Genomic DNA, 23,982 nt, shown 5'->3' with positions numbered 1-23,982 from the left:
GTTCTCAGTTCTACTGCTAATCATAATGCAAAGATGGATACCTGCTAATTATTTACTCTGGCCAGAGGCATTATTTATTTACAGAGCTAGTAATGTTTTATGACTCTTGTGAACTGGTCTACACCCATGGTTTTGCTCTTGTTCTAAATTTTGCTTTCCATTTAATTGTAACCTTGAGCTAATACAGACACTGTGTGTTTTTACCTAATGAAAACATTAGGTATTCAGGTCAAGAAGATAACAGATCTCCTGCTTGAACTGAAAACAAGTTCTTCAGAAGCCTTTAAGAATTGGATCCCTTCAAGGCTGAAACTGCTGTTCTGAGCAGCTTGGTAAATCTTCATGAGACTTTTCGTGATTTGTGCCGTGGTTGTGTATACCTACTGTGGAGTTGCTGAGACAATAAATGTTAATGATCCCCAGCCCCCATGATATGCCTGCCAGGGGAAGTGGCCTGGAGAGAGAACAGCTGTCAAGGCCTTGCCTTGCCTTTGCTTCTCATGAAGACAACAGCATTCCCCAGAAGCATTCCTTCCCCCCCCAAAGATTAAATGAGCCCCATCACCAGCAAGCCCAGACATACTCAGGTTTCTAGAGAGGACACTTGATGACTGACCTACCTCAGCCAGCGGGAGCCCCCAGCACAGCAGATGACCAAGGCAAGAGCTTGATACTCCCTTTTGAAAGGGAGTCAGATCAGTGTAAACCAGAACATTCTTTCTGAATAGAAAAAACTCTGTTAGTCATGAAAATGATTCCACCCCTCATACTGTAATCTCAAGTCTATGAATAAATCCATGATGATGATGATGATGGCTTAATTCTTATACATCTAGGGGTCGACATGATTTGCAGAGCAAAGTCACATTCCAGAGGCAGAATCAGCAGCCACAAATTTTATAAAGTGTTTACATTCTTTATTTTTATTCAGTGAAGAACATTAGAGATATATGATTCATAATCTGGGGCAACACCTTTTAAAATCCCCTTCCTCCACTCTCCAATTTTCCTGTATGCTCCAGGGTCTCTACTATATCAGTGCTTTAACATTGTCTCTCCAGGCTCCATCTGTCTTACATTGAACTCTTCCTCTTCTTTCCTGCTCTTTTTTTTTTTTTTTAAGATTTATTTATTTATTTTATTTGAGAGAGAGAGAAAGAAAGCAGGAGAGCACGAGTAGGGGGATGGGTCAGAGGGAGAGGGAGAAGCAGACTCCTCGCTGAGCAGGGACCCTGACTCAGGACTCCATCCGAGGATCCTGGGATCCTGACCTGAGCTGAAGGCAGACACTTACCCGACTGAGCCACCCAGGTGCCCCTCTTTCTTGCCCTTGACTATGCTAGATACCTTGACTTCTATTCTAGCAATCAAAAACACACCCTCTTTAAGTGGATGAGAGATGGGGATACCTGGCTAGGCATTGTGTTTACTATGTTACTGGACTGGGTTTTGGAAGTGGAGGATCAGGAAAGGCATCCTACTTAATTTTAAAGTTAATTTTTGCTGCAACAGATTTGCTGTCCTTCATTATGCTATTATCACATTGCAACCACATATTAGATGCAGTATTTCTGTTTTGAAGTCTTACCAGCCCCGTTATAAAGGAGACATCTCAGCTTCAGAGATTATTAATATTCCCATGGGCACGTTGCCTAAAAGTGGAAAAGTCCCGTTCTGAATTCAAATCTTTCTTCCCCCAGAGTCTACACATCTGAACATCTGTCACTATAACTGTTGTCCTAAAGAATTAATTCAAGGGAAAAAACAAGTGTTTGTACACGTCATTTAGATTAGATACAGGCCAGCATCGGAAACCGGGGATGTACTGTATGGTGACTAACATAATATAATAAAAAATCATTATAAAAAAAAAAAAGATTAGATACAGGCCAAAGCGTCAAGGCACAAAAATATGCATATGATTTGGTAAATTATTAACCAGCAACTGAATATTAATAGACTTATGTGGCCATGGAAGCATTACAAAATAGATTGATAAAAAAATTAAATGAAGTTTGGTATACATATAATTATGATCATTTATGTTATAAATGATTATAATCATTTAAAACTAAGCATAGAGAATTAAAAATCATAAAAGTCATAAAGATTGCAAGATATGTCTATGAAGGTGAAGGGAAAGGGGTCATGTGTTTCTCTAAGAGTAAACTGTAAATGACTTCTGCTTGTCTTTTGAAAGAAAGATTGTCATTCCTGTCCGTGCTGATTCTGCCGACCACAAACTTGGCGAGCTCAGAGTCAAGCTGGGAAAGCTAAACCTCCCATTAATCTGGTAGATCGAGACATTTCATATTTTTCAGCTTCTTATCCTGTGTCTACCCAAATAGGACTTCACAGTGAAATAGCCTAGAACAAAGCCAGCCAAACCTCGGCTCTCCTCCCTGCAGGGGGCACTGTGGGCTTGTTTAAATAGAAGACTGGCAGCGCCGGAGCCAGGCCAAGTGGTCAATTAGCAGTTTAACTTCACAGCTCAGCCTACAATGGGAACTGTTCCTCTGATACCCGGCACTGAACATTTCCTATTCTCCCTTTCCCTGCTCCCCCAGACCACTCTGCTATTCGTCCAAGGATAAAAGAGCTGCTGAATATGAAGTGTGACTTGGGGAGATGTGTGTCAAATCTCGAAGCCTTGCTCCCAAGGTAAATGGAGACCCTACGCTGACGGGAATTTGGCAGGGAAGATATATTTGAAGTCAGGCTCTCTCAGCAGCTCAAAATCGCCTTTCTGCTGGTGGGAAGACAGCCTTCCTGAGGGCCTGGATCCTCAGAGGGAAATATTCTTTTCTTTTTCTTTTAAATAATCATTGTGGTGTTTATCACTTTCATGAAAGAGTGGAGTTTGAAAAGGAGACTGACCATGGCATATAACACAGCCTGCTGTGCTCACGGGTCAGTTAATGCATTTTCTCTAAAGAAGTACCTCTTTATTCTAGAGGGGTGTGTGGATTCTCTTACTAGACAACCGGCATGAAAGGTCAGATTTACCAACTCTACCATTCTCTTTGGCAGGTTTATTTCAAATTCAGTTGTTTTCTTTTATAGTTCAGCACTCTAGGAAGCCTCACTTTGGTCCAAACATTCAGACTCTGAGCTCCCAAAGAGTGAGGCATTCTGTGTGTCTGGGTAAGAGCTTGTGATTGATGGCGTGTGATTCGTCCATCCATAGACACTTAGGTTGCTTCCATATCTTGACTATCGTAAAAAAAAAAAAAAATGCGGCAAGGAACATAGGGGTGCAGATATCTTTTTGAATTAGTGTTTTTGTTTTCTTCAGACAAATACTCAGAAGTGGCATTGCTGGATCATATGGTAGCTCTATTTTTAATTTTTTGAAGAACCTCCATACTGTTTTCCATAGACCAGTTTGCATTCCCGCCAACAGTGCACGAGGGTTCCCTTTTCTCCACATCCTCACCAACACTTATTATTTCTTATCTTTTTGATTATAGCCATTCTAATAGGTGTGAAGTCGTCTCTCATTGTGGTTCTGATTAGCATTTTCCTGGCGACTAGGGATGTTGAGCACTTTTTCACATACCTGTTGGCCATGTGTATGTCTTCTTTATAAAAATACCTTTTCAGATCTTCTGCTGATTTTTTTGGCTTTGCTTTTGGTGTCAAATGATTGCAAATGCTCTTAATGCCACTGAATTATACACTCAAAAATAATTAAAATGGCAAACTTTATGGTTTGTCTATTTTATCACAATTTTAAAAAAATCACAAAACTAAGACGAACCTTGTGTTTTCCTGTAGATCAGCTTGCCACTTCCAAACCTAAAATGCCCTTCCTGATATTTGTTCCTAACCAATGCCCTTGCCTCTGTCTTGAACTCTACACAGCCACCCAGACCAGGCTTGTGCCAGAATCACACTTCAGTCCATTGCTGCCTGACCAGTCAGGCTCCCTCCCTCTTCATCTGGCTTCATCCAGATCCCTGGAATGTTACCTTGCCTGAGATTTGCACTTTCCCTTTATGCCCTTAACTGTCTCTCTGCCTGTAACTGGGAGATTGTATATCATGCTTTACTCTCTTCCTCTGGCTTAGATTCTTTCCTATAAGGGGCTCAACTTTGCTGCCCTGTTTGTTTGAGGGCTGACAGAACAGATGCATATGCCACATACTTCCTCTGCCTTATTATTGTCTCCAGATCCCGGTTCACATGTGTTACATCTGTGAAGGCAGGCTGGAGGCACTGCTTGAAACAGCATTCTCCTCTTTTTTTTTTTTTTTAAGATTTTATTTATTTACTTGAGAGAGAAAGAGCAAGCGAGAGAGTGAGAGAGAGAGAGAGCACACAAGCAGGGGGAGAAGGGTAGAGGGAGAAGCAGGTTTCCCACTGAGCAGGGAGCCCTATTCGGGGCTCGATCCCAGGACCCTGGGACCATGACCTGAGCCAAAGGCAGATGCTTAACCAACTGAGCCACCCGCGTAGCCTGCATCCTCTTCTTTTTCATAGATTCAGACTTTTGTGGAAAAATTGATACTTATGATTTGGGAGGAAGTTATGTATTTACCATATTCATCTATATCAAATGCTAATAAAAAAACCTCAGCTCACTTATGATGAAGAACATTACATGATATATATTGGTTGGAGGTAACTACATCCTCATCTTGGTGACATGTCTCTATTTCAGGGATAGAAACTCCTTGATCCAAGTGTCTTGCTCTCTCCCCTCTTAGACCACCAAGTCTGCAATGCAGCCTCAAAAACAGCTAGTTGTTATGAAACATATCAAGCCATAATAGGATTCTTCATTACTTGAGAATAAATTGTTATATGCTCAGTTGGAGAAGGCATTGCTTTCAGAGGAAAATATTTTGATAATGAAAGTATGCTTGACTTGATAAAATATCCTATACACCCTGCCATCTCAAATGTTTGTTGAGAGTGATGGTGATTCCACTAGGAGTGAATAAGCTTAGTGCCATTTAGACATGTCATTAGTTACTAAAAAAAAATATTCAGGGAAACAACTGCTTTTATATTTATTCATTCATGCACTCATGCATGGATTCCACAAATACTATTGAATGTCTGCTGTGTGTCAAGCACTGTTCTGGGAGCTATGATTATAGTGGCATGAGGGTGAGTCCAAGGTTCTCTTTCTTTACTTCCTATTCTTGGAGTTTACATATGAAATACTGGTCCCAGGCACTCCTAAAACTCAAATGTTCTGGAAGTTGTCTGAGGCTGACCATCAAGGTCAGACACAATGGGAACCCTCCTATTCTCAGCCCAAACAGTCCTATTTCTCTTTCTTAGATGGTTTCTCTTCCTGACACAATTTCCCACATGCATCCAAAACAATGCCCATGGGTGAAGTCTTGTGTAAAAAAAATCACCTTCTTCAAACTATAATACCACTTGTCTGCCCTTAAATAGGACTGACTGCTCTTTTTTCTCTTTCTGAAAGTCTTTTCTCAAACTCAAGTAATCACTAGAATTCTGAAATTTGAATATATATAATCTTTTAACTTTGGCTTATGTGAATCATAAAGCATTAGAAAAAATTAGCTTTACAATCTTTCTTGCTGAAAAAAATTCAATTTTCTTTTGGTCTCAGCAAATTGGTGGAAGGGATTTTGGCAAAAGGCAAATCTATTATTATTACCTTAGGATTTATTGGAGACAAAAATGGGACCATTAGTTAGAAACTATAATATAGACTATATTTTGGTGTTTATACTTCTAGTGAAACTGTGTAAAACAAGACGATCCCTATTGCAAATAAGATTTTAGAGCAGCAGGGTAATTTTAAGATCTACCAAGTCCATCCTATTTAAGAACCTTAAAAAAAATTTCAATGAAATTCTAGTCATCCTTAATATAATAATGTTAATTACCAAGGAGTAATTAAAAATTTGTCCAAGCCCAAAGAGACTGCCTATGTGGGCAACTGAAAAAATAGAAATTTCCCTTCACAGCTATAATTTGGAAAGAAAATTTCTAAACCATACAATTTACAAAGACACCTTCTTCCTCTTTGGAAAAGACTTGGACTCAATATAACACTTAGGGGATGATGTGGAATTTTGAAAAATTTTAGCCAGACACGGATGGCACAAGCACTATGAGTGCTGACTAATGAGCTTATCAATTCTACCCGGCACTGCAAACACCAGCATTTCCTGGTTTCGTTAGTAATCTTGTTGCCGCTATAACATGTTACCACACATTTAGTGTCTTAAAACACACCTTTATTCTCTCCCAGTTCTGGAGCTCAAAAGCCCAAAATGAGTCCTATAGGGCTACAGTGAAGGTCCCCCTTCTGGACCCTCCAGGGGATGGTCCATTTCTTGCCTCTTCCAGCTTCTAGAGGCTCCCACATTCCTTGGCTCATAACCATTTTCTCCAAGCACTCCAATCTTTTCCTTCCCTCATGGAATCTTCTACTGCTCTCTCTCATAAGGACCCTGGTGATTCCTTTGGGCCCACCCAGATAATCCAGGATCATCTCCTCATCTCAAGATCTTCACCTTTACCTCTATGAAGTCCCTTTTACCATGCAAGGTAACATTCACAGGTGTTGGAGATGAGGGTGTGGATATTTTCAGGCACTATTATTCAGCCTATCACACTGAGCAATCAGAGTCCGTTATTTAACTTCTGCAAGCCTCTCAAATGGAAAAAAAATAAGGATATTTTGTAAACTCTAGAAAGATGATAGCCATGTTAATATTTATGCCATCTCTAGCTCTGTGGATCTATGAAAATTTCACCCCGACCGGAAGAGTCTGCATCACTGATTTTCAGTTTACTAGACATAAATGACAAATTGTGCATATGTAACATGTACAATATCATGTGAATATCTGACATACATCTACTTCATGAAATGATGACAATTAGGTTAACACATCTATCAGCTTATATAAAGCTACTTTGTGTGTGAGAATGCTTAAGGTCTACTTGCTTAGCAATGTTCAAGTACACAACACAGTATTCTAAACTAGTCACCATGCTGTACATTAGACCCCCAAAGCTTATTCATCTTCTACCTGAATGCTTGTGCCTTTGACCAGCATCTCCCCATCTCCCCCACTCTTTCACTGTTCTGTTTCTATGAGTTCAACCTTTTTTTTTTAGTTTACACATTTAAGTGAAGTCATATAGCATTTTTCTTTCTCTGTCTGGCAAATTTCAATCAGCATAATGTCCTCTAGATTCATTCATGTTGTTGCAAAGGCAGGTGTTACTTGTACAGCCATTCCTTCCCAGCTGGAGACTCTCCTAAAGCTCTTATGAGTCTTAACCAAAGAAAGGGGTTGAGTCTATGCTTGATCTTAAAAGAGAACCTAGCATCTCATTACCCATAATGCTGAGACAAGCTGCACAGAGGGTCCTTTTGGACCAAGGCCTGTCCCACCGGCGAGTCAAGGTATGAGGGGTGAGTGAGCAATCACTGACCTTATAAGGTGCAGTTGGGGTAGAAAAATATCTGTTGGCTTCTACTTTATCTACATGTTCAGATATCCTAGAACAAATTTTTATTCTCGCCATCACAATATGCTGAGAGTTCTAAAATCAGAAGCAGTTGATCCAGTTTGGAAATATGAGGGTGGATGTAACAGAATGGAACAAAGGGACATGGAGGTAAGACAGTGAGTATGGATAATGGTATGTGGGTTGGAGAAGGAATTAAAAGACAGTGAGGTACAGATCAACTATGCAGCTGGTATTTGCCAATTAATACTATAGCTGTGAAATAAGAAAAAAAAAAAAAAAGGATGTGATAGCAAGTTAGTGATTATTTCAGGATGAAAGACTTACCAGTACAATAATTATCTGTTTTAAGCACTGGTTTTTACAGAATATCACACTCATTAACAACTTTAAAAAGTGACAAGATTTAGGTACAGTCTGAAGCTGATAATTAATTGATACCATATTTATCTTGTAATGTAACTAAAAAGAAATGTAGGTTTAGTTACAAAAATGTAATTACACACAAAGGTCACAATTTCTTTTGGGAGATTAATTGATGGTGTTTGAAATGCTTCCAATTATTTTTAAATCTACTTTGTGTTTAAGAACAAACCTGAGGATGTTTTAAAGTATGCATTAGGGGAGCCCGGGTGGCTCAGTTTGAGCGACCGACTCTTGATTTTGGCTCAGGTCATGATCTTGGGGTCCTCGGACTGAGCCCCACCCCATGTGGGGGCTCCACTCTCAGTTTGAGATTCTCTCCCTCTGCCCCTCCTCCCACTCATGCTCTCCCTCTCTAAAATAAATAAATAAATAAAATCTTTTAAAAAAGCAAACATTTAAATTTTGAAAGCATGAGTCAATGGAAACTTTAAAACTGCTTCATAAACATTTTGTTAAAATCTGTGGAATGCTAGGAGGGAGGCAAGATGGTGGAAGAGTAGGGGACTTCGTTTCATCCTGGTCCCTTGAATTTAGCTAGATAACTATCAAATCATTCTGAACACCAGTGAATTCAACCTGAGATGTAAGAAAAGAATTGCTGGAATCCTACAAATAGAAAACTGACCACTTTTTGCAAGGTAGGAGGTGTGGAGAAGTGAATCTGAGGAGATATATCGAAAGATAAATGGGGGGAGGGGAGCCTCTGTAAACTGGGCATCGGAAAGTGATATAGCCCTGGAGCACAACATCAGAACTTTTAGAAGTCTGCTCCAGGGAGAGACATCCCTGCCCGAAAGGTGCTCAGGTGGCAAAACGGGGCAGAATCCTAGATGGGACAGTGCAGTCTCAGGATCCCCAGGGTCACAGGAAGACCAGGGGTGCCTGAGCCAGCAGAATTTTCAAGCATTGGAGCAGGGGAAACCAGCTACAAATAGTAAGCCCAGGAGTGGACTCTCAACTCCATTTGCCATAAACCACAAACTGCGGCATGACAGGGCAACCACTCTCCATACAGGGACCCTGCAAAGGGCAGAAATGCAGCGACCCCTTCCTTCCCCTGTAAGGAGCAGCGTGGGTGTGCACAAGATCAGGGGACCCCTCTCCAGGTGGGGGCCCTGCAAGCAGCAGGCCAAAGGGAGACCCTCCTCCCTCCCCCGGGTGGATTGGCCTGGGTGCACAGCTAGGGGAAAATAGTATATAGAATTTGAGGGTTCTTCTCATGATTCTTTTATCTTTCAGTTTAAAATTTTCCTTTTCTTTTTTACCTTTTCAACTAGTTTCTTATTTTATCAACTCTTTGTTTTAAGGTTTTTTTTTTAACTTTCATTTTTACATTTACATTTTATAGGTGTATTCTTCATTTTTAGCTTCCTTTCACTGTATTCAATTTTATTTTTGTGTATCTGTAAGTTTTTCTATCTTTACAATTGTGGAATCAAGTGTCTTCTAACAGACCAAAATACACCCAGGACCATGTGTATCACCCTGTTCTGTCAACCTCTTTGATTACATTCTTTTTCCCTTTTTTCTTTTTTGGTTTCTGATCTCTTCTGATTTGTCTAGTGTATATTTTGCTGGGATCATGGTTGATAAATTTTTTTTAATTTTTAATTTCTTTTTTGTTCTCGTTTTGGACCACCTGGAGGAATGACTAAGAGCAACTCACCATGAAAGAAAGAACCAGAAGTATTACCCTCTGTCACAGATTTATATGGATATACAAATATAAGTAAAATGTCAGACCTGGAATTCAGAATAATGATTATAAAGATACTAGCTGGGCTTGAAAAAAAGCATAAACAACACTAGAGAATCCCTTAGTGCAGAAATAGAAGAACTAAAATCTAATCAGGTTGAAATTAAAAATGTTTTAACTGAGATGCAGTCTAAAATGTACACTCTAGTGTCTAGGATAAATGAGTCAGAAGAGGAAGTCAGTGACATAGAAGACAAAATGCTGAAATGTAAGGAAGCTGAGGAAAAGCGAGAAAAACAACTAAGGGATCATGAGGGGAGGCTTCGAGAAATCAGCGATTCCATAAAGCAAAACAATATTAGATTGACTGGGGTCCCAGAGGAAGAGGAAAGAGAGAGGGACAGAAAGTATATTTGAGTAAATTATAGATGAGAACTTCCCTAATCTTCCCTAAGGAAACAGGCATTCAAGTCCAGGAGAAACAGAGAACCCCCCTCAAAATAAACAAAAATAGATCAACAACCCAACATATAATAGTGAAGCTAGCAAATTTTGGAGATAAAGAGAATAGCCTGAATGCAGCTCAAGACAAGAAGTCCTTAACCTACAAGGGTAGAAACATTAGACTGGCAACAGACATATCCACAGAGCCCTGGCAGGCCAGAAAGGGTGGGCATGATATATATATATGAGAAAAACATGCAGCCAAGAATACTTTCACCAGCAAGCCCGTCATTCAGAACATTCCATCCTAAGGATACACATTCTTCTCGAGTTCACGTGGAACATTCTCCAGATAGATCAAATACTGGGTCACAAATCAGGTCTCAACTGGTACCAAAAGATTGGGATTATTCCCTGCATATTTTCAGACCACAATGTTTTGAAACTGGAACTCAATCACAAGAGGAGATATTTCTTGTTTAATTAGCAAAGTTTCAAGAGGAACCATAGCTTTATCACATTACAACCTACTAACTGGTTCTACATTACAACCTCAAGCCTTTGGGTTGGTTCTTTGCAGCCATTTGTAAAAGGAGGTCATGGCTGTGCACTGGTGTGACCTCTGGTTCTTATAGGAAGCATGGTGGGGTGAAGAGGGTCTCTCGAGGCCTCAAAACCACCTGGAGGATGAGATCTGGGCCCTAAATACCAGAAGTTCTTAGACCCCCAGGGTGTGGGTTTGTGCATTTCTAACAAGTCTCCCAGGAGCTGCTGGGGGTGGGGTATCACACCTACTGCTGTGCAAGCAGTGAGTTTCCTCGGGGTGAAAGCTTTCTCACACATTGACACAAAACCAAACCTATCCATCAGGATCAATTTGACGGCAAGTGATAGACACAGTCACTGAAACAGCTTCAACAACAAAGAACACCCCTTCACCCAACAGGAGTCCACAGGAGGTGGGCTTCAAGGGTGAGCCAGTCCCGTGGTTCTACACCTGCAGTCAGGAGCCTGAGGTCTTCCCACCACTACATTTTGGTTCCATGCGAAGGCTGACTGCCCTTGGGACTCCTTGGCCACATACCGGAGGACAGAGTGGGTCTGCCCTGTCGCCTCCCTGCACTGACCAGGGACAGCCAACCCTGCACAGGCCCGGGGCAGACTGACTGTGTCTGGGGGTAGCACTGATCAAATGGGGGCAGGCTGCCAGAAGTTCTGTTCGCAAGAAAGCAGGCGAAGGGATCACAGGCTACTTGGCAGTGGAGACAGAATACATATCAAGTGTCTGTTGCTTTAGGTGACAGCTTTTGCCTAGAATACCGAATCACTCTATATTATGTTTATGGCAAGATGACTGTGAAAACAGTTGAGTCCTGGATTACAGACAGTCTGGTGGAGAAGACTTTTAACTTTTTAAAAAAGTTGTTCCTTTGAGGATTGACAAAAGCTTAATATAGACTATAGCCCAGTCCATAGAAAAAAATTGTAATGATCTGCTTATTCATAATATGGTGAGACTAATTTAGGGAGCCCAGGGATGGCAAGAGCAATAGCAGCGTCACAACAGCACTCAATGTGGATTTCAGGTTAAGGATTCCTGATCTAGGGGATCTGGTTCTGCCATTTTTGACTTGGAGGACTTGAGAAAGACCCTACCATTTCAGGTTTCTGCTCCTTTTGTGTTTAAGGAAGGGTGTGAGCCCTGAGAAGTCAGGGGAGGTCTACTTTTCTCACTGCTGTGGGCTTGACGCCTACAAAAGTGCCATCTCCCACACAGAGGTGTTCAGTGCAAATGTGAGGAATGAATGAATGAACATCGCAGAGTGATGATAAAACTGCCTCTTCAAAGAGCTGTTGTCAGACAGAATGTGAAAAATGTCATAACAGTGAGACTCTATGAATTCACTGAAGCAAAGCTGGAATTCCTTAATCTTTTCAATGGGACTATGGCTTTATTCCCTCTGTGAAGAAGGCACAGGAACTTTTAAATCAAGTGACTTCTTTTGAGAGTGGGTGGGATTGCGTTGGCCTGTCATAACCTGGTCTGTCTCTCTCGCTGATATTTAGGTCAGATGCGGAAAGTGTTTGGAAAAGAAGTTTTGGATTATTCTTTGAATCCGTGTCAGGGAAAATCTGATTTGTTAGTTGGCATGCCTGATAACATAGGCCTACAGATCTTCTCTTTTCTTGATTTGGATGACATTGGGCATCTGTTAAAAACCTGCAAAAAATTCCACAAGGTAAGGCCTTAAAAAACACATAGATGTATTTTTTTACTGGTAAACATTACACAGAATTTCAAAGAGAAAGGATATGATTTAGAAAACCTTAACTTCAAATGATGACAAACACTGGATTGGGGCAATGACAAAATATGTTTTACTTACAGCCTAAGAAACTGGTTAAGTTACTGCTTACGAGGAAAAAGTAGCACAACAGAGAGAACGACAAAGTGCTTATCTGTAAAATATAAGGTCAGCGAGTGTCATAGGCAAACCTATTCTAGCAAAAGGAAATCCATCATAAGGTAAATGGTGTTAACACACATATTAAAGAAAATGTTAAAAAATAGTACTAATATAAAAGCAAACACTAAAAACAGAAAAAGATATTGCATGGAAATCTCTAAATGCTGATTTAGAGATTTTCGCCAGTGTCCTTCAATGAGAAACTTGGCAGTTTAACAAAGACCTCTGGGGAAAGAATTAGTTTTCAAATTCTTCATTTTACATATATTATTCCAGGCATTTGTATATATTTGGTAATAAGGTTTGAATTTATTTGGAATGAGAAGCAATGAAAATCTATTTTTGTACATAATAATTATTTAAAAATTAGAAAACAACTAAAAAGTAATACCTGCAATTACTATTAAATTTGGTATAGTTTCTGTATTTTTCATAAAAGCTTGAGTATTTTTGTGCTTGTATCTCTTAACCTTCTTCACCCATTTTGCCCATCCCCCAGCCCCCCTCCCCTCTGGCAACCACCGGTTTGTTCTATGTACTTAGGAGTCTGTTTCTGTTTGTTTTGCTTTTTTAGATTGTACATATAAGTGAAATCATTTGTATTGCTTTTTCTCTGACTGATTTATTTCACTTAGCATAATACCCTCTAGGTCCATGCTGTCGCAAATGGCAAGATCTCATTCCTTTTTTGTGACTGAGTAATATTCCATCGTGTGTGTGTGTGTGTGTGTGTGTGTACACACACATTCTCTTTATCCATTCATGGATAGACACTTGGGCTGCTTCCATATCTTGGCTATTGTAAATAATGCTACAATAACCATAGGGGTGCATATATCTTTTCAAATTAGTGTTTTTGTTTCTTTGGGTAAATACCCACTGGTGGAATTATATCATATGGTATTTCTATTTTTAGTTCTTTGAGGAACCTCCAAAATGTTTTCCACAGTGGCTGCACCAATTTACATTACCACCAACAGTGCACAAGGGTTCCTTTTATCCCACATCCTTGTCAACATCTGTTATTTCTTGTCTTCTTAATTTTAGCCATTCTAATAGGCGTAAGGTAATATTTATTTCACTGTGGTTTTGATTTGCATTTCCCTGATGATTAGTGGTGTTGAGAATCTTTTCATGTATCTGTTGGCCATCTGTATGTCTTCTTTGGAAAAATGTCTATTCAGGTCCTCTGCCCAGAAAATGTTTTTCTTTTGCTCACATTCTTGACTCATAGTAGAGCTAGGTAACTTATTCTACCTTGATGTTACTGCCACTCAACATCTTGAAGATTTTCTATCTTTCACCCTATTCTGACTTCCACTGCTACTTTAAGAAGTCAGTTGATGTTAATGCTTCAGAGATAAACTGTTTTTTCCCTAATTGTACATCTCTTTTTACTTCTCTTACTTGGGATTTACTGTGCTTCCTGAGGATAGATGCCTGCCTTTAGTCAATCCTGGAAATTTATACACACACACACACACACACACACACACACACGTTAAGATATACATCATATATATTAAATTCCTTATGTAAAAAATAAAAATACATATGTTAAGAAATTCATGTTAAACTGAGGGCTTCAGAGGGGAGGGGGTGGGAGAATGGGATAGACTGGTGATGGGTAGTAAGGAGGGCACGTGTTGCATGGTGCACTGGGTGTTATATGCAACTAATGAATCATCGAACTTTGCATCAGAAACCAGGGATGTACTGTATGGTGACTAACATAATATAATAAAAAAAACATTAAAAAAAAAGAAATTCATGTTAAAACAATTTATTTAGGTAAGATCCATATAACAAAATTAACCATTTTAAAGTGAATAATTCAGTGGTCTCTCATATTTTGGAGTATTGTCTCTGTCCTATTCTATTTTTTTCTGTCAGGAGCTCCCAAGTTATATTAGATTTTCATATTCTATCCTATGACTCTTAGGTCTCTTTCACATTTTCTGTTTCTTTGTGCTATGTGTAATTTCTTCAGTTCTATCTTTGATTTCAATAAAGCTCTCTTCAGCTGTGACTGTTTGGCTATTTAACCCATTTACAGAATTAATAATATTATTTTCTTGGGTGATGAGAACTTTCAAGATCTATTGTGTTGGCAACTTCCAAATACAGTATTATTAACTATAGTCATTATGCTGTACATTACACACCAGGGTTTATTTTATAACTGGAAGTGTGTGCATTTTGACCCCCCTCACCCATTTGGCCCACCACCCCCTTCCCACCCAGCTTCTGGTAACCACCAATCTGTTCTCTGTATCTAGGGGTTTAGGGGTTGTTTGTTTCTGATTCTACATACAAGTGAGATCACACATTTGTATGAGTACGAGTATGATATGAGTATTTGTCTTTGTCTGACTTCATCCATTGATGGACACTTTGGGTGCTTCCACCAATAATACTTTTAATTTTTAGTAGTCACATTTGGTTCTTTCCCAAAACTTCCTACTCATTTACCATACTGCTATTTTTTATTCATATCTTTGATACCTTTAAAGGAACCACAATGAAACTGACAGCTGGCCTCTATAAATATTTATTTTATATTATCCATTTGATAATTTCAGTATCTGAAATCCTTTCGTGTCTTATTTTGCCATTTCAGTTTCTGATGACTTTTGCCCATGGTGGTTTATTTGCTCATGTGTTTAGTTATTCCATATTGGGAGCTATATTTGGCTGATTTGGGGCATCCTGGGTCCTGAGTTGAGGGCATATTTCTCCATAGAGGACTTGTATTTGATTCTGCCAGGTGCCTCCATTCACTACCAACCTGATATCCCTTTACATGTTTGGTGTTTCCTGGATGCTGTAGGTAGTGTACTTTGAACCATAAATCCAAGTAAAAGGGTCATGTGGCTCTGACACATGAGTACGTAGGTGTACATTGAGAGTAGTTCACAGAAAAACTGCAGCTTAAGCCATGTGAAGTCAACACAGATTTTGAAAAAAAAAATCCACTAAAAAGGAGCTCACTGTCCCTTAAAGGTCATTTAATAAAAAAATCCATCTAATATCTAATCTGTGGTGTTTCATACAAATTCTATTCTTATTATTAGGTTGGTGAAGGGTATGCCTCTGTTTAGATGCTAACACTCCCCCCGCCCAACAAATGCTATTAAATGGGAATAAGCCAGGCACTTTTCATGTAAATATATTGGTAGAGATTATAGATCTCTGCAGGAGTTCCTTGTTTTCCAGGATAGAGACCAGCAGTAGATTAACCAAAAGAATCTCCTAAGGATATCTAGTTTAGATTTACTTTGGGGAACCACTACCTCATGCATATTGGGCCAAAGGGAAGCTAGGGTCTCTTGAGACAGCTTCTCTATTTCAGTATTTGAAGAACTCGCCAGGGAGTTGGGAATCCTAATACATCACGGTGAGAAGCTCCTTCTCCGTAAACATGAAAGCTGCAACACATGTAGATCTTCAGGGTGCTTATTAATAAACTGACTCTACGGAGGAGGAGGGGCAGCAGCAGCAGCAGCAAGGGGAGGGGGAGGAAGAAGAAAAACAAGGCTCTCGTTCCCTGCTGTCCTGATACCTTGAGATCAGCTGAGACTTCATAACTAGATTAGCACTCAGATATTAGTCTTCTCTTTATGTAAGATCCCTAGGCATTCTCTTACTTTTGTATGATCTCAGCTACACATTTTCTGTGAAATATATCTGGCATCTAGGTGTTCTAGGATTAAATCCTCTAAGAGGATTAAAACAACAACAACAACAACAACAACACCAACAACAACACCTGTCTGCCTGCTAGAAGCAGACTATCTTATTCTTGATTCTTAGTAGGTAAGCATGATGCTTTGTTAAATTCAAAAATAAGCATATTTATCTAATCATTGTTAAAAACAAAAGTTTGAGGGATACTGTCAGCTTCATTTCTGAGCAGTGGTTTGTCCCAAATATAAGCATTTAATCAGCTGACCTTTTTGTTCATTGTATGGTTTCAGAATTTCAAGAAAACCATATAAGAGAAATAGAATCAAACGTGCCCTTTTAATTTTCTTTCCAAAGCAAATTTAGATAATATACTGCTGTTTGTAACTTGGTACCTTTGCTAGAATGCTTTTCTTTGTCTTAGCAAGCAAATTAAAAAAAAAAAAATCTCTGAAGCCTTTAAAACTCTGAAATATTTTTTCCTGAAGCTTCAATGGTATCTCCTTAGTGTAAGTAAATCTAAAAAGCTTTGCAGGCAAATGTTTGAAAATGAATTTTATATCATTTCTACAATCTCGCAAGGGAAATTATCTCTAAAGAGATCAATCTCATTCACTTGGCAGCTTTATTAAATTTTAATCACCTTTTTAATATTTTCATTGTTGAGGAGTACATATTCCCCTAAGGTAAAGATTCAGCCACCTAGAGCTTGAAAGATAAATATATAATATTCATAAAGGTCATGTAATCCTTATACAGCAGTTGAGTAATAACAGAATTAAATAGTACTGTCAGCACTGAGTCTATCAGTGAGACCAAGAGTCATAGTGGGTAACTTATTTCAACAAACTGTACCAGCAGAATATAAGAAAAATGACTCAGAATAAGTGGGAAGACAAAGCTTCAAATCTAATTAATCCTGAAATACTGTTTAATTACTCAAATCAACTGTCATACTAATTCACATTCCTTCTATCACAGGGAAAGAAGACCAATAAAAAACACTTTATTTAGGTTATAATTAACATACAAAAAAAACTTTACATATTTAATATATATAACTTGATTAATTTGGGAATAAGTATACAACAGTGAAACCATCACTACAATCAATGCCAAAACATATCTATCACTTCAAAAGTTTCCTCCTGGTTTTTTTTGGGGTGGTAATAACACTTAACATAAGAAATACCCTCATAGCAAATGTTTTAAGAATACAATACAGTATTGTTAGCTACAGAAACTATGGTGTCCAGTAGATGTCTAGAACTTATTCATCTTGCATAACTGAAACTTTGTACCCTTTGACCAACACCTCCCCATTTTGAAGAGCTCTTACTGTGACCTGATTTTAAAATCATCCTCATTCAGAACAGGTATTCAATCTTAACTTAATTCTTCATCTCAAAGAGAAACAATGATGTCTACTTATTTTAAATAATAAATTATTGTATATAATTTCTAAGTGAAAACCAATTAGTAAGTGAACAGTCATATTTAACCACAATAGAAGACACGCATCCTCACACATCCACAATTTTGCTTAAATTCTTTACTTACATTTTGACACGAATCTTCACCTTCAGAAGAGTCACCTTCTGAGCCATCTAACAGTTTCCCAGCTTTAAGTCCTTTGAAATAAAACAATTTTTAAGTTGAGATAAAAACTGAATTGGCATCTGATGCTATAAATTGGGAATTTCATCCATGGAAAAAACAGCCAACTGTCAAGCAGTAAGATTGTTGTTTTTCATTATCTTGTAAGACATATGTTTGTTATTTCTATAAGATAAACAACTTATTAAATTGCTTTAAAAAAACGTGATTTGGGGGGCACCTGGGTGGCTCAGCTGGTTAAGTTTCTGCCTTTGGTTCAGGTCATGATCCCAGAGTCCCAGGATCAAGCCCCGCATCAGACTCCCTGCTCAGTGGGGTGTTTGCCTCTCCCTCTGCCCCTCACCCCACTCGCGTGCTTTCTCTCAAATAAATAAAATCTAAAAAAACAAAAACCAAAAACCCCAAAACCTGATTTTGATCACCTTGCTTACATCTGTATGCCAACATTTACAATAGGAAGGTCCTGACTGAAATAATGACCAAGTCTATACTAAAAGCCTTTGTCTCCCCATTTACTGGTTCCATTAGAAGACATTAAAAATTCCCAATATCACATTGATTGAGACCTTTCCCAGTTAATGCATTTTTATAAATAACTTTTTATAACTTAAATAGAGTAACTGAAAGAATACCACCACATCATATGAGAATTTTTAAAAGGACTTTGAATATTCAGTAACTCCCTTTTCTCTGAGGACTAATTTTGCAAAACACAAAACAAACAAAACATATTTCACAAATAAATTGCCTTATATTCTGATTCAGATAATATTTATTCACCTTCTGTGCTAGTCTTGGCTTTGATATTCCTTATCAGTCCTTAGGGGAGGGCTTTTCAGTCTTCAAAGGCACAGAATTCTCTACGCTGTTTAACTGTACATGGGGTGGTAGTTTTAAAACATGGTCACACATTCTCTGATGCTTTTCCCAGAGAAGATAGAATCTAATTCCCCTCCTTCTGAAGATGGGCCAACCTAACTGACTCACTTTTTACACATAAAATGTTGTGAAAGTGATGCTGTGGGACTTCTGAGGCTAGTCTAGAAAGGTGACATGGCCTCTGTCTGGTTCTGTCTCTATTTCTCACCGCTCTTTGAACCAGTCACCATGTTGTGAGGAAGCTCAAGCCACATGAAAAGGCCACACATAGATGCTCTTTTGGCCAACAGCCAGCATCGCCTGCGAGGTATGTGAGTTAACGAGTTATCAGAGGAGTCCAACCTTTGAGCTGTTCCAGCCAACACCAAGTAGAGCCCAGCTAAGTTGTAGATTTGAGAGCAAAATACATCTTGTTGTTGTTTTAAGTCACTAAGTTCTGGGGTGGCTGGTTATACAACAGCGGATAACCAAAATGAGCTATAGAATAGTACACATCTTGCTCCAAAGAGAATGATGATAACAAAATAAGTCTCAAGGAGATAAAATCTCTGTAAAAGGCTCTCAGGATCAAAACAGAATGTCTTTCTTTTGAAAGTTGTTCCTTATTAGAAAATAATAAAACTGTTCCCATTCTTCAATGGGTACAACTAAAGAATAATTCAGTGAAAAAGAACAATGTAAGAAAGAAAACAAGATAAAGGCAAGGTTAAGGGCATCAAATGAAAAGCCGGCACAGTCTCTTCTTCTAAGTCACGTTTATCTGATGTGTCTTATGGTGCTCAGTGTGTTGGTACCACATCTCCTACTCCCCAGCAAATTCTTCATGTTCAAGACTATATCTCCCAGTCCTAAACATAGTATCTCACACAGAGTGAATGCTTAATAAAAAATTCCTGAATAAACACATGAATATGAGCTGTAATAAATCAAATGTCCTTTTTTTTGAATGTCAATACTGATACACATTTTTTCTTACATCATTCTTCCTCAAATGCTCTGTATGAACTGAATTGTGTCCCCCTAAAATTTGTATGTTGAAGCCCTAACCCACACCGTGACTATGTTTGGAGAGAGGACCTATAAAAAGATAATTAAGGTTCAATGTGGTTATAAAGATGAAGCCCTAATCCAACTGGATAGCCCTTTTAAGAGGGTGAGACGACAGGAGTGCATGCAGAGAGAAAAGGCTACGTGAGGACGCAGGGAGAAGATGGCCATCTGCAAGCCAAGGACGGAGGCCTCAGGAGAAATCAAACCTGCCAGCACCTTGATCTCAGACTTTCAGCCTCCAGACTGTGAGAAAATGAATTTTTTGTTGTTTAAGCCACCCAGTCTGTGGTATTTTGTTATGGAGGCCCTAGCAAACTCACACACATGCCAAACAGGTTCCCTCTTAGGGTCTTTGTACTTGCTGGTTCCTCCGCCTAGAGCTGTTTCCAGATAGCCACAGGGTTTGTGCTCTCTTTATTCAGATCTCTGCTCATATGTCACCTCATCAGAAGTCATCCCAGACCGCCTTGTAAAGGGTAGGTTCTCCTCTGACTCTTTCACCTCTTACCCTGCTTTAGATTTTCTTTCTAGCACTTATCACTCGTTCTCATTATATATTTATCTGTTTTTGTTTCCCTCAATGGGAAGTAAAGTCCTTGACAGCAAGTACTTGGCCTTTTCTTACTATGCTATCCATGCTTCTGTGACAGCTTCTGGCACAAGTAGCAGCTCAATAGTGTTGAATGAATTTTAAACAATGCATCATTTCAGATTGATGAGGAAAAAAGGATCTGGTTTCAGAAGTAATATCCTCATAAAGTTAAAGTTAAAAAATACATATTTTGTGATGTTACAAAGGCATTTTCAGTTTTACCAAAAACATTCTAAGCACTGAAGGAAGATCAGGCATCGGGCAGCAGAGAGCTACAGGCTGCAGCTGCTGGAGGAGGAAGGATGATGAGAAGTGAGGAGCCCAAAGGTGAAGAACCTTAGAGAGTCCTGTTCTCATAGAGGACAGAGTTGCACTCAAATTCTGGTTACTGCACCAGCGTCAGGCGCCTCTATCACATCTCTAAATATCTGCGGCTAATTCTGTCCAGAGAGACCAGGAGGGGGAGAGAGAGAATCTCAAGCAGACCTGTGCTGAGTGTGGAGCCTAATCAGGACTCAACCTGGAGATCAATCCCAGGACTGTGAAATCATGACCTGAGCCAAAATCAAGAGTCCAACACTTAACTGAGCCACCCAGGCGCCCCCATCCAAACTTTAAAAAAGTTCTACATATAAACATATAAATTAAACAAATCAAAGATAGTAGTAGAAGCTAGACTTAAGGGTATTTTAGAGGCACCAGGGAAATTAGAATTTTGGGGGGTTTTATGCTTATTTTAGTTCATAGAAACAGTGTTTAGTAAGAACAAAATAGTTCCTATTTAATATATATGTAGAATATGATAGACTTCAATTCTTAAACTATAGGATTTTCCCAAAGATAATGTGCAATATACATTCTTCCCCCCAAAGGAACATAACAATGTTCAGAAAAAAAACAAAACAAAACTGGTGCTCAATTTTGCTTCTACAAAGCTCAGATTTTCTCCCCCAAAGTGAGTTTCAAAGTGGAAAAATAAAAAGAGGTGAAATATAACTTATAGAAAAAATGATTAAACTAAGTCTTTTTGATTAATGACTTAAATCAAAATTTGATTAATGACAAAATCAAAATCAGTTGTACCCTGAAACCCTCTTAGAATACATTGCTACAGATTATTAATTCATTTCTATGTGTTAGAATTTCCAGTTTATTCAATCCATTGCTATTGTTGAACTGACAGATGCTTTGTTAACCCGTAACAGACTGAAGTCTATTAACATTAGCAATAAGGCAGAGCATTACATCCCAATGTATGTGGGGAACATGGCCTGGCTATTCCTCCTGGCCTCAGAAGCTTCCCTCTTTTATTTCTCCCAATGGGATTCAATTCTCGTGGAATGTTTCTCTCTCAATATTGCTTTGGTCTTTGCCTGAAGTCAACAGAAACCTTAATCAGGATTTGAGAAGTTTCCATATTGGCTATTCCTCTTGATTTATCAAAAAAACAAATTTTTCTTTTGTTTTTTTTCCCCCTGTATTCCTTTAGTAAAAGGATCAAAAGCTAGCTTTTTACAAAACAAAGACAACTTAAAAATGGTTCAATTCTAGTGGGATAAAATATTGACTGTGGATTCAAAGCAAGCAAACAGAAACAAAGGAAGTGTCTATTATTTTTACTACCTCAGATATTGCTCAGAGTATTCTCTTATTTCCAAGTCCCATTTATAAAGTACACATGACTTCATCACTGTTTATTTGAACTTGTTTTCATTAACTGGGTAAATAAGCTTCTGGATTATTTTCCCAAAGAACTGGCACAGCAACACGCTGTTAGACTGATCTCTCTAGCTTGCTAGCTTCCTTTCCCTCCCTCTGGCCCAAATTACAAACTCTCCATTTCTCTTCTTTTTACCAACTGTTTCTGCCATCTTCAGTAAAAATTTGTAATTTGTTCTAAATGAATTCTCTTTTATTTGAAATTCAAAGAAACTCACAATTATAGCTGTATATCTTCTACGTTCATTGTAATTATAAAGATTTCTCCCAGAAAATTTCTACCCGAAAAACTTAATAATGTTCCTAATGTATTCTCAGCGCATCTCTAGAATTTTTAATCACTATAGTGTTCTTGCTTTATCAGGTAAATTAATAGATGAGGGGAACCACTATGGAATCTATTAAAAATCAACTCCTCAAACAAGGAAACTCAGCATAAAGATTATTTGTTTCCAGTAACATCAAGAAGCAGAACTGTGAGCACAATGCTGCATAAATTCACTACTTATTTTCTGGAAAGCAAAAGTATATTCCTATAGATAAAGTGTCTCCTCAGTCAGGAAGCAAGAAACAAACAATAGATCCCAAATAAGGACAGATCCTGGGTGCTGATGAAGTATTGGTGGAGAGATGAAGATTTCACAAACACTGGTATCAGTCAGAAAAGTGAATTCTTAAATTAGGGAAGGAGAGTACAAATTTGGTCACAAAATTCAACATACAACTTGAGTAACAAAAATGAAGCTTAAGCTTTAATTTACATTAACTGTTATACCAGCATTCAGCAAATCTAAGTAAACAGTTATATCTATAAAATTAAATGGTAAAAGTCTGATTAGTTCACCAGATTAAGAGAATCCAAACTGATCTTTCTGTTGTTCTGGTTCTATCTCTAGATGATTGCTTGACCCAGCAAAAGGATGAACATTTCATTTTAACAAGGAACATGTAATTTCTGGATACACTCTCCTTGTTCATTTACAAAAGGGTCTTCTTTATGAACTGCATGAACTCATTGTTTCTCAAAGAACTTATATTGAATACATGGTTTCATCTCATTTTTTGTTGGTGCGCTTTATCCCAAATTATGAGATACAAGAATAACTTATAAAAGAAGTATAAGAATAACTTAGGAGGAAGCTAGTCAAGAAAAACATTCACATTTGCATACATTGTAGAATGAGACTGTCCACGATGTCTGTTAATGCGCTGTGACTGATCCCAGCCACCAAGTATTTTATCCAGCCTTGGCGAATATGGTAACTGGCAGCTACATGTAACTACAGAAATTAAATAAAAAATTCAGTTCTTCAGGTGCACTGGCATATCAAATGCTCAATAGCTACATCTGGCCACTCATCATATTGGACCATGTAGATATAAAACATTTCCATCACTGCAGAGTTTTATTGGACTGTACTGTTGGTCTAAGCCTGTAACTTGCCATGATAATTTACATCTTTAATAATGCCTCTTTTTCTTATTGAGTGATTAACATTGTTTATGATAGGAAACTTAGAAACTATAGAGAAGCCAAACGAATTAAGCTATAATCAGCTAATCCTATGAGGCACAGATAACTTCTTAATATTTAGTATTTATTGTTGGTGCTTTTCTAAGCACATAAAAATTTTAAACAAAAATGCAACATACTAAACTTACTATTTTTTTTACTTTATGTCTTAAAATTTATTATGAACATTTCTGTATGTTATTTTAAAATCTGCATTATTTTACATGGCTGCATAATACTTATTCAGATTATTACTATTTTTGAAGCTATTTATGATCACTTTCTTGGTATAAGCCCTGGATTAAGAATTCTTAGGGGGTTAATTTCTGTAACTTCACTTTCAGGAGTTGAATTTTGAAAGAGAGAAGTCTGAACCCAAGTGTCCTTACCTATATAGAGCAGGGATTAATGAAATGACCTC

General features: G+C 38.3%; 1 long non-coding RNA gene across 1 annotated transcript in view; it reads right to left on the bottom strand.

The window, feature by feature from the left end:
• Positions 1–620: 620 nt before the first annotated feature.
• The window catches only part of LOC123791912 (uncharacterized), a 35,836-nt gene continuing 12,474 nt past the window's right edge, over positions 621–23,982 (bottom strand). The window contains exons 2-3 of the long non-coding RNA XR_006779556.2: positions 17,752–17,822; positions 621–720 (exon numbers count right to left, since the gene is read on the bottom strand). This is a non-coding gene — a long non-coding RNA (uncharacterized LOC123791912). The remainder of the gene's footprint in view (positions 721–17,751; positions 17,823–23,982) is intronic.

The sequence above is a fragment of the Ursus americanus genome, chromosome 10 (genome assembly GCF_024610735.1).
Source record: "Ursus americanus isolate L20-20 chromosome 10, mUrsAme1.1.p, whole genome shotgun sequence".
Classification (NCBI taxonomy): domain Eukaryota; kingdom Metazoa; phylum Chordata; class Mammalia; order Carnivora; family Ursidae; genus Ursus; species Ursus americanus.
This window is presented reverse-complemented; position numbering and strand designations above follow the sequence as displayed.